Here is a 12,453-nt window from a genome sequence, read left to right on the forward strand (position 1 = left end):
CCCTGCTTAGCTTCAGTGGGCAACCAGTCTTGGGTTACAGGGTGATACAGTATGGCTGCTGGTTAAGCGTTTTCTGGATGCAGACTACAACAGACTGCGTTTTCGTAGCTGGTCAGTCCCACCCAGAGTGCTGCACCAGAGCTAGGAACCAATATGACAAAAAGGCCAATTCATCACAGATTTCGCATTTTAAAATAATTATATCTGGGCATTCGTTTTGCTACGTCATTTAGAAATGTTTTTGACTGTGTTTCATTATGAATTTAACTCGGATTTCAGTTACCCTTTTTTTTTTTAGTTCAAGCGTTTTTTATTTTATTTTTGACAACCCAGGGTGTGGCTTGTGTCCCATCCACCACGGCCTTACAGAACACAACCTAGTCCTATCTCCAAGTGCTGACTTGGGGTGAACTGATAACTTTGCCAGGCCCTTAACCCTCTGGAGTCTGAGGCTGATTTGGGGCTTGGAGAAGTTTTGACATGCCCTGACATTTGTGCTTTTTTCAGTTGTTCATAAACTTATAAATGACAAAAGTATCATTACACTGTATTCAGCACAAACTAGGCTACAATAATATGTGAGGAACATGTACGTACATGTTTGTATTTTTGAAGGAATAATGTTTATGCGTGGTTATTGAAAAAACAAAAAACTTAAGTCACTGAAATAAGGCCAAAAAAAGTATATTAAATCTGTGTTCACAAGACTTTTGGGTATTGGAGGTTGTAGACTAGAGTTTTTGCTTCAGAATTATGTAAAAATTATGCTGCCTACTCCTTCATATAAAACAATATATTGATTTAGTTTTTGTAAGACACTTTTTGTCAAGAAACACAGTATGCGTGGAGGCGTGAATGTGCATGAATAATGGGCCATTTACACCTGAGAAGACAAAAGAATCACATAATAATGACCTGAAATGACTTGCATATTAATGAGGCCTTTCAGTCAGGTAGGCTGTGAAAAAAACCCTCTGTAATAATGTCTCAGCTCATCATAAACAGCAATACTGTGAAATATTATTACAATTTAAAATAATGGTATTCTATTATATTCTTTAAAATATAATGTATTTCTGTGATGCAAAGTGTCTGAACAATTATGTTACCTCTATGGCATTTCATATAGGCTTTTAGCTTAAAAGCATGCACATTTGGAGAAATATTGATGGATTCTTATATATTTATGTCAATTTTCTATACTGAGAGGTAATATTTATTGTCATCACTATGAGTGCTGGATACTGTGTTTTCAATTCATACTTGCAGCCGGAGGGTGCTCTCTGTGCACATTTAGTCCACAAATTATTCTAAAGAAGAAGAAGACATTTCAGGAATGGTGTTTTCAATTCATACTTGCAGCCGGAGGGCGCTCTCTGTACACCTTTAGGCCACAAATTCATATAAAGAAGAAAAGGAACTAGGAACTAACGGCATGTCTTCTAGAGATCGCTAACCATGGCTTTAACATCCAAATAAACACTTTTCAAGACAATAAATACACAATTGAGATGATGAATGCATGTATTGCCTCTGAATTTGCGTCTGAATAGTGCTGGCTCCGTGGGCGTGGCCGCATTAGCGGATAATGAGCTGAATCACAGACTTCTGACATGGCTCTCTTTTCATACAGATTACATAAACACAGAATCTTTGTTTTCGATTTGACTTGCACGATTTAAAACCTGACATTTCAACGTTTCTTTAGACGTAAGTGTCATTTTTTTTGTCATTAGTATTCATAAGTTACAGTTCATTTTCTGAGAACTATCAGATTGGACTTCGTTCAGAGGGAGAGGAGAGATCACGCATCATGTTAATTTTCTTTATTTTACAAAAAGCACAACATTGTGTTTTTACTCTGAGTGTACACAAATAAAAGAAGACATTCTATAGTTTCAATTGATATATTACTTATGTCTCTATGACAAGAAATTACGGAGTATTTTAAGTCTGTTTTGCTGCAATGTGAAAAAAATCCTGCAAAACGCGCCAGCGCGTTTTCAGACCTCAGGGAGTTAACAGGAGGTTGAGGGTTTTCTGGATGCAATCTACAACAGACTGGGCTTTCGGCACGTAGCTGATTAGCTAGGAGCTAGGAACCAATACGACAAAAAGGCCAATTCATCACAGATTTCGCATTTTAAAATAATTATATCTGGGCATTAGGTTTGTTATGTCATTTAGAAATGTTTTTGACTGTGTTTCATTATGAATTTAACTACTTCAGATTTCAGTGACTTTTTATTTTAGTTCGTCGTTTTTTTTTTGTTTTTTTTGGCAACCCAGGGTGTGGCCTGTGTCCCACCCACTACGACCTTACAGGACACACCCTAGTCCTATCTCCAAGTGCTGACTTGGGGTGAACTGATAGCTGTGCCAGGCCCTTAAAAGGCGGTTAAAGGTTTTCTGGATGCAGTCTACAACATACTGCGCTTTTGGCACATAGCCGGTCAGTCCCGTTCAGAGTGCTGCACCAGAGCTAGGAACCAATATGACAAAAAGGCCAATTCATCACAGATTTCGTATTTTAAAATAATCATATCTGGGCATTAGTTCCCTTTCTTGGGAACATCGACGTTGCGTAATCGCTTTGGGAACGCCTCTGCGTATTTCGTCTTGAAGCACTCGTGAAATCGAACCAATAGTGTGACGGGATGTCAGAGCGGATGACGTCACGGACCAGGAAACTATAAAGCACCCCTGAGAACAAAGAACGCCAGCTTCTGAAGTCTTCAGCAGCGCTCTGTGTTATCATGTGTCTTATTTGGTGTTGTCTGTCCCTTATATATATATCCTTATCCAGCACCACCAAACAGCATTGGCAAAAAGCTTGTCGGGAAGTCCAGAGAACTCTGCGGACCCTACAGAACAAGTGGTGGATGGAGAAGGCTTATGAAATTCAGTCATTCGCTGATAGAAATGACATGCACAACTTTTATAATGCAGTCAAATCTATTTACGGCCCAATAAGTCACCGCATCACTCCCCTGAAAACAGCAGATGGGCTCAAAGTCCTGAAAGACCAGAATAGCATCCTGGAGAGGTGGGCTGAACATTTTAACACCTTACTAAATCAGGACTCGGATGCAGACTATACCATCCTGAATGAATTGCCGGAATTTCCCCCTATTGACAACCTTAGCCAACCTCCAACCTTCCTGGAGGTTCTGTCAGCTGTCCGCTCCCTGAAGTGCAACAAGTCTCCTGGCTCTGACAATATTCCTGCAGAACTGCTAAAACAGGGAGGGTATCTCTGCACAAGAACACTACATCATTACATCACCAAGGCCTGGGCTGATGAAAGCATCCCACAGCAATGGAGAGATGCTAGTATTGTCACCATGTATAAGAACAAAGGGGATAGGGCCATTTGTGACAACCATAGGGGCATATCACTTCTTGCTGTGGCAGGCAAGGTCCTGGCCAAGGTGATGTTACAAAGACTGATTAATAACATCACAGAGTCTATGCTACCCGAGTCACAGTGTGGGTTTAGAAAGAACAGGAGCACAGTCGACATGGTCTTTACAACCCGGCAACTTCAGGAAAAGTGCAGGGAGCAACATAAAGACCTGTTTATGGCTTTTGTCGACCTCTCCAAAGCCTTCGACACTGTGCAGAGAGATCTCTTATGGGAAGTCCTCCTCCGGTTTGGATGCCCCACTAAGTTTGTCAATATCCTCTGTCAGTTTCATGATGGAATGACTGCTAGGGTGACAATAGGAGGGCAACAGTCTAGTCCTTTCCCTGTGCGCACAGGGGTAAGGCAGGGATGTGTACTGGCACCAGTGCTTTTTAACATCTTCCTCATTTGTGTCACCCAGCTTCTCCACAAGAAAATTCAAGACAACAGTGGAGTGACAGTAGTGTACAGGCTGGATGGTAACCTCTTTAATATCAGGAGATTGCAATCAACCACCAAACTGCACAGAGTGAGGATACTTGAGCTGCAGTATGCAGATGACTGTGCTCTCGTATCTCACTCTCCACAAGGCCTCCAGTCTGTCCTAGATGCAGCAGTGAGGGCATACAGCAGGATGGGGCTGACCATAAATACCGCCAAAACAGTGATAATCTGCCAGTGGAGTGCCAACATCCCACCCGCACCACCCATCTTCTATGCTGTAGATGAAAAACTATCAATTGTGCCTTCATTCAAATACCTGGGGAGTATTATCTCTGAAAACAATAACATTGACAATGAGGTCCAGAACAGAATCAAACAAGCATCAGCTGCCTTTGGGAGACTCCGGCGGCGGGTTTTTCAGAACAAGAACCTTCATCTCAACACAAAAATATGCGTCTACCAAGCAGTCTGCATCACCACCCTCCTCTACAGCTGTGAAGCATGGGTTACTTACAGCCGCCACATCAAGTCCCTGGAACACTTCCACATCTGCTGCCTCCAATGCATCCTGGGAATTACTTGGTGTGACAGAGTGCCTCACACTGAGATCTTGAGGAGAACAGGCTGCAAGGCCACAATCACCCAGCACCAATTGCGCTGGCTGGGGCATGTCATAAGAATGCCCTACAACCGTCTGCCCCGCAGAGTGCTATATGGCCAGCTACAACTAGGCCAGCGCTCTGCTGGAGGCCAGAAGAAACGCTTTAAAGACCAAATGAAAACAGTGCTTAAAGCTGCAGTAGGGAGTTTTTAGAAAACGTTGACTTAGCCTGAAAATTTGAACAAGCACAACTCACAGGTCACTCCCCCTTGCTCTATGCTGTGCTACAGCCCTCCATCCACAGCTCCTCCCCCATCACAACGGAGCCTGCCGTGAACGCGCAGGCTAGTAGCAGGCGGATAAACAGTTATGGCACATTCACTTGTACAGACGAAACATCAACAATATGATTTACACTATGGCCTGCCCATACTTTGACTACAATCTTGGTCCTCAAAACATTACGTATTTTGCAATACATGTAATGTAACTATATGACGTTGCACTATTTATATAAGTAATAAATAGCTAGTATGATAATATAACGGTAACTAACGTTACAGTATGCAAGTAATTATTCTATCGACATGTAATGCTAAATAAGGTTTGCTAGTACATTATTTCAGCAACATGACAAGCCAGTGAATTAGTAGGTTTCAATAGTTGCTTTAAACAGTGCGTGACATTTTATCTGTATGTTATGCGGCTAGAGTTTTGACACCGAGTCAATGGGCTCCGACGAGGAATCCACACCACAGCAACTTCGAGGAGTCAACGGGCGGGGAGAAGAGGAAGCATCAGGCAGGGGACGGGCAGGCCTGTTTTGAAATTATCTTAGTTGTGTAGTTCTTAAAAAATGAAACAAATCAAGCAGGGATACTTACTTGTCAAGCAGAAATGTGGCTAACTCTGCATCGGTTTTTAATCCTTTCAGGACACGTAGCTCCCTCCACCTCGGAAAAGCCGCTCCGATATTTACCCTCGTTTTATTTCGGGCTCTATCTAATTCTTTCTTTTTGGCTTTTTTATCATCGTCATCTGTCTTTTTCCGTTTACCCGTCTTTATTTTATGAGCAGGTGCCACTCGAGGAATTGGCAGTTTGGATTGTTTGTCCGGCATAAGCAAAGCTGCGGCACACCGGTAATCTTGAATTTGAACGCCTGTACGCGCTCTGCATGAGAGGAGTGTGATCAGTGCGCACGCGAGCTTGATTGACACTGCTAAGACACTCCTCCTGGCTATGATTGGTTGTTTCTTACCGGGAGCGGTGTATTTCTGCAAATGGCAATAGGACCACTGGGAGGAGCCAGAGGAACTTGATTTTTTCACAGATTATCTGTCTCATATTCTACTGTCAGGACATAATGACAGATTTAACAAATATGTAAAAAATACATTTTTACAAAAGTTACCTACTGCAGCTTTAAGAGGTGCAAAATAAAACCTGGGGACTTGGAGAACATGGCTGCTGACCGTAACACCTGGTGGCAGCTGTGTCTAGATGGGACCCAAGCACTGGAGGAGGAAAGGATAGTTAGGAGACAACAACGAAGGCTCAGGAGAAACACACCCATAAATACCAGTAACACCAATAGCATGTATATATGCCCCACTTGCAAGAGAACCTGTGGATCCAGGATCGGATTATTCAGCCATCAGAAAACTCACCGTTAAAAGACAGAAGTGGACGTCATCATCGGATTCGATGGACAACCGCAAGCAAAGCAAGCAAATATATATACAGCAAACAAAATATCTCTTTGTCCAAGGACAAGAGTATTTTAGTCACCAAGCACATATAAATATATATATATATATATATATACATATATATATATAGTAAGACACGATTCTGGCGAGTTCTAGCAAGCAGCAGTTCACTAAATGTGTTGAGATGTGTGTCGCTTGCATGGGAGTGGAGCATGCACAGGCAGCTCTCGAGGGAGCTGTCTGTGTACATTGTGAAAAGCTGACGCTCCGTGTACTCCGCTCACGCCGCGCGTTCTTTGATAAAAAAAGAGGACGCTGCGGCGAGTGTTCCCCAGGGATCGGGTCCCGCTGCTGCTGAGGCACAGCGGAAACTTCACTCCTGGGGATCACAAGTGGATCACACGGAGGGGTTAGAGACGGGTCCTGCCCTATCTCGACCCTCACCCGCCAGATCCAGTGCCTCTTCTCTGGTTGTGGAAGCACGTGCTGCGGTTTCTTCCCCCAGAGTGGAGGCATCGGCGCTTCATTTATCCTGCAAAAAGCAAATTAGATGAGCGCTTTCTCCCCGCCCGATCACAGCCTCAGCCCCGGGGATTGTCATTTTACCAAGGTGTGGAGGTCGTGGCATAGAACAGCTCAATTACGTGTTCATAATCCGCAAACTACACTCTATAGCAATATAGTAGGAGGGAAAGAACACAGTTATGGGGCGATGCCTCAGGTCGAGGAGATGCTCGTGAGCTATCTCTCGCCTGAGTCAGCATCGTCCCTAAAATCCCCGACTTTGCCCACCAGACCCTTGCGTACAACATCAGCGTTGGTGGGCAGGGCTTATACCTCAGCAGGTCAGGCAGCCGCCTGCCTACATACTATGTCTATCCTTCAGACATATCAAGCTGACCTGCTGGGGGAGATAGATGAGAGTGGCGAGGCAACTTTTGAAGCTATACAGGAGTTGAGAAAAGCAACCAACTTAGCTCTCCGGGCCACCAAGGAGACGGCAAAATCCATCGGCCGGTCTATGGCAGCCCTGGTGGCCACGGAGAGACATTTATGGCTAAACCTGTCAGAAATAAAGGAGAGAGATAAGTCGGTTCTCCTTGATGCACCTGTTTCCTCCCGGGGCCTCTTCGGCGACTCCGTTACATCGGTCGTCGAGAGGTTCCAGGAGGCAAAACGTCAGTCGGCAGCTTTTCAAAAGTTTCTCCCTCACCGCTCTGCCGAGGCTGCTGAGCGGGAGCAGCCTCGGCCAGCTACTAGCTCCTTATCAGCGCATAGGGCACAACAAAAACAAAGCGTAAGATCTTGGGGACCGGGCAGGGCAACGCAAGTGAAGCCTTCCCAGGGTAAGACAGATCTGCGGACTGTCATTATCGCTAGGAAGGCTTCGAAGAAGTCCTGACGCCAAGGGTCCAGGACTTCCGAGGGCAGCCCCCTCCGAAGAGGGTCCTGTAAAATCAAAATCTATAAAATTAATCCCTCTTCGGCGCCCTCAGGGGTCTGTTCTGCCAACCCCGCCGTCTCGTGCGTCTCGGGGCGCAGCGGTCACTTTCATGTGTCAATCCATCCTTCGCATTGGAAGTTCCTCAGGTTCGCTTTCGGGGGCGAAGCTTACCAATACAAGGTTCCTCCGTTCGGCCTATCCCTTTCACCCCGCACCTTCACGAAGTGCGTGGATGCGGCTATGGCTCCGTTGAGACTCCAGGGCATCCGTGTGCTGAATTATATCGACGATTGGTTGATTCTGGCTCAATCAGAGCAACAGGCAGTTCAACATCAAGATGTAGTTCTGTCACATATGAGTAGGTTAGGGTTGAGACTCAATGCCAAGAAGAGTGTGCTTCTACCAGCTCAAACTACCAGCTATCTGGGGGTAGTTTGGAATTCCACTACGATGCAGGCACGTCTGTCTCCTGCCTGGGTGAATTCCATTCTCTCAACCGTGAAAGGGGTGAAATTAGGCCAGTCACTCACTGTCAAACAGTTCTAGAAACTGTTAGGTCTGATGGCAGCTGCTTCCAACGTGATACCTTTTGGTCTGCTGCACATGAGACCTTTACAGTGGTGGCTCAGGACCAGGGGGTTTTCACCGAGGGGAAATCCTTTTCGCACAATCAAGGTCACACGGCGATGCCTTCGCGCCTTGATGGCGTGGAAGAAGCCCTGGATTCTGTCCCAAGGTCCTGTGTTGGGGGCTCCTTGTCATCGCAAGATGCTAATGACGGATGCGTCTCTCACAGGCTGGGAAGCGATCATGAGTGGTCGCTCAGCTCAGGGTCTTTGGGGGGACCATCATCGTTCCTAGCATATAAATCAGCTGGAGATGATGCCGGTATTTCAAGTACTCAAATACTTCCTCCCAGACCTGAGGGGCCATCACGTGTTAGTTCGGACAGACAACATGTCGGTGGTCTCCTATATCAACCATCAGGGGGGTCTGAGGTCTCACCCGCTGTGCAAGTTATCCCATCAGATCCTCCTGTGGTCCCAGGGGAAATTCCTCTCTCTGAGAGCAGCTTATATCCCGGGATATCAAAATGTGGGCAGACATCCTGTCAAGGCAGGGGCCGAGGCCCGGGGAATGGAGGCTCCACCCTGAGGTGGTGGAGCTAATATGGAAGAATTTCGGTCGCGCAGAAGTCGACCTATTTGCCTCGAAAGAGACTTCTCATTGCCCGTTGTGGTATTCTCTGACCCTCTGGGGCTGGATGCTATGGTACAGACGTGGCCGAGGCTGCGTCTGTACGCATTTCCCCCGATTGCTCTGCTCCCCGGAGTTCTGGAGAGGGTTCAACGGGACGGGGTCCGTCTAATATTGGTAGCCCCATTCTGGCCGACCCGGATATGGTTCACGGATCTAGTATCCCTCTTAGAAGGATCCCCCATGGAGATTCCAATCAGGCAGGACCTTCTGTCTCAGGCGGGCGGCACAATAATTCACCCCCGCCTGGAGATATGGAAACTGTGGGCCTGGCCCCTGAGGGGCCAGAGGTTGCCAGAGGTAACCGAGGTTGTAGAGACCATTCTCCAGTCCAGAGCTCCGACCACGAGAAAACTTTATGCGTATAAGTGGAAGCTATTTGCTACTTGGGGTAGCCGGTCTCAGGTGGTCCATTCCACTCCTCCATCAGTCATGTACTGCAGTTTCTCCAAGAAAAGTTCTCGGATGGTTTAACTCCTTCTACATTGAAGGTATATATTGCAGCGATCTCAGCTTATCACGCAAAAATAGAGAGTGTTTCTGTGGGTAGAAACCCCTTAGTTATACGTTTTCTCCGTGGTACGGAGAAACCACGGAGAAATGCTTGATGCAGGCTGAGGCCTGTAGTACGCACAAAGACTCTGCCCTGGGACTTCGTGCTGGAAGGGTTAGCTGCGGCTCCCTTTGAACCTTTAGAGGAAGTGTCTGAGAAGTTCCTCATGCTAAAAACCATATTTCTTCTGGCCATAACATCTCTCAAAAGAATTGGAGACTTACAAGCACTATTGGTTGCTCCCTCATGCCTAGATTTTGGACCTGGAATGGTCAAAGCTTTTCTACATCCTAGACCAGGGTACATTCCCAAGGTCCCTACAAATGTCCCAGGGCCCATTGTGCTGCAGGCCTTTTGTCCTCCACCTTTTGAAAATGCGGATCAGGAAAAACTAAATCTGTTCTGCCCAGTGAGGGCTTTAAAAGCTTACGTCCACAGAGCTGCCCTGTGGCGAAAGACTGAACAATTATTTGTGTGTTACGGATCTCCAAACAAAGGAGGTCCGGCGTCCAAGCAGAGAATGAGTAAGTGGGTGGTCGAGGCCATCTCGCTCGCTTATGAGTCCTCCGGGCAGCCTTCTCCCTTGTTCGTCGATTTTTTTTTTTTTTTGGCAACCCAGGGTGTGGCCTGTGTCCCACCTACCACGGCCTTACAGGACACACCCTAGTCCTAGCCCAGAGTGCGGCACCAGAGCTAGGAACCAATACGACAAAAAGGCCAATTCATCACAGATTTCGTATTTTAAAATAATCATATCTGGGCATTAGTTTTGCTACGTCATTTAGAAATGTTTTTGACTGTGTTTCATTATGAATTTAACTACTTCGGATTTCAGTTACCCTTTTTTTTTGTTTTTTTTAGTTCGTCATCGTTTTTTTTTTTTTTTTTTTGGCAACCCAGGGTGTGGCCTTGTCCCACCCACCACAGCCTTACAGGACACACCCTAGTCCTATCTCCAAGTGCTGACTTGGGGTGAACTGATAGCTTTGCCAGGCCCTTAAAAGGCGGTTAAGGGTTTTCTGGATGGAGTCTACAACACACTGCGCTTTCGGCACGTAGCTGGTCAGTCCCGCCCAGAGAGCTGCACCAGAGCTAGGAACCAATCCGACAAAAAGGCCAATTCATCACAGATTTCGTATTTTAAAATAATTATATCTGGGCATTAGATTTGCTACGTCATTTCGAAATGTTTTTGACAGTGTTTCATTATAAATTTAACTATTTCAGATCAGATGTCATTTAGCTTTTCTTTTTTTTTTTTTTTACGTTCAACTTTTTTTTTTTTTTGGCAACCCAGGGTGTGGCCTGTGTCCCACCCACCACAGCCTTACAGGACACACCCTAGTCCTATCTCCAAGTGCTGACTTGGGGTGAACTGATAGCTTTGCCAGGCCCTTAAATGGTGGTTAAGGGATTTCTGGATGCAGTCTACAACATACTGCGCTTTCGGCACGTAGCTGGTCAGTCCCGCCCAGAGTGCTGCACCAGAGCTAGGAACCAATACGTCAAAAAGGCCAATTCATCACCGATTTCGTATTTTAAAATAATTATATCTGGGCATTAGATTTGTTACGTCATTTAGAAATGTTTTTGACAGTGTTTCATTATGAATTTAACTATTTAAGATTTCATTTAGCTTTTCTTTATTTTTAACATACGACGTTGTTGTTGTTTTGTTTTTTTTGGCAACCAAGGGTGTGGCCTGTGTCCCACCCACCACAGCCTTACAGGACACACCCTAGTCCTATCTCCAAGTGCTGACTTGGGGTGAACTGATAGCTTTGCCAGGCCCTTAACAAGTGGTTGAGAGTTTTCTGGATGCAGTCTACAACAGACTGCGCTTTCGGCACATAGCTGGTCAGTCCCGCCCAGAGTGCTGCACCAGAGCTAGGAACCAATACGTCAAAAAGGCCAATTCATCACCGATTTCGTATTTTAAAATAATTATATCTGGGCATTAGATTTGTTACGTCATTTAGAAATGTTTTTGACAGTGTTTCATTATGAATTGAACTATTTCAGATCAGATGTCATTTAGCTTTTCTTTTTTTTTTTTAACGTTCAACTTTTTTTTTTTTTTTTGGCAACCCAGGGTGTGGCCTGTGTCCCACCCACCACAGCCTTACAGGACACACCCTAGTCCTATCTCCAAGTGCTGACTTGGGGTGAACTGATAGCTTTGCCAGGCCCTTAACAAGTGGTTGAGAGTTTTCTGGATGCAGTCTACAACAGACTGCGCTTTCGGCACATAGCTGGTCAGTCCCGCCCAGAGTGCTGCACAAGAGCTAGGAACCAATACGACAAAAAGGCCAATTCATCACAGATTTCGCATTTTAAAATAATTATATCTGGGCATTAGTTTTGCTACGTCATTTAGAAATGTTTTTGACTGTGTTTCAGTATGAATTTAACTATTTAAGATTTCATTTAGCTTTTCTTTTTTTTAACGTTCGACGTTGTTGTTGTTTTTTTGGCAACCTAGGGTGTGGCCTGTGTCCCACCCACCACAGCCTTACAGGACACACCCTAGTCCTATCTCCAAGTGCTGACTTGGGGTGAACTGATAGCTTTGCCAGGCCCTTAACAGGCGGTTAAGGGTTTTCTGGATGCAGTCTACAACATACTGCGCTTTCGGCACGTAGCTGGTCAGTCCCGCCCAGAGTGCTGCACAAGAGCTAGAAACCAATACGTCAAAAAGGCCAATTCATCACCGATTTCACATTTTAAAATAATTATATCTGGGCATTAGTTTTGCTACGTCATTTAGAAATGTTTTTGACTGTGTTTCATTATGAATTTAACTACTTCGGATTTCAGTTACCCTTTTTTTTTTTTTAGTTCGTCATCGTTTTTTTTTTTTTTTTGGCAACCCAGGGTGTGGCCTTGTCCCACCCACCACAGCCTTACAGGACACACCCTAGTCCTATCTCCAAGTGCTGACTTGGGGTGAACTGATAGCTTTGCCAGGCCCTTAAAAGGCGGTTAAGGGTTTTCTGGATGCAGTCTACAACACACTGCGCTTTCGGCACGTAGCTGG

Source organism: Megalobrama amblycephala, linkage group LG24 (assembly GCF_018812025.1).
Source record: "Megalobrama amblycephala isolate DHTTF-2021 linkage group LG24, ASM1881202v1, whole genome shotgun sequence".
NCBI lineage: Eukaryota > Metazoa > Chordata > Actinopteri > Cypriniformes > Xenocyprididae > Megalobrama > Megalobrama amblycephala.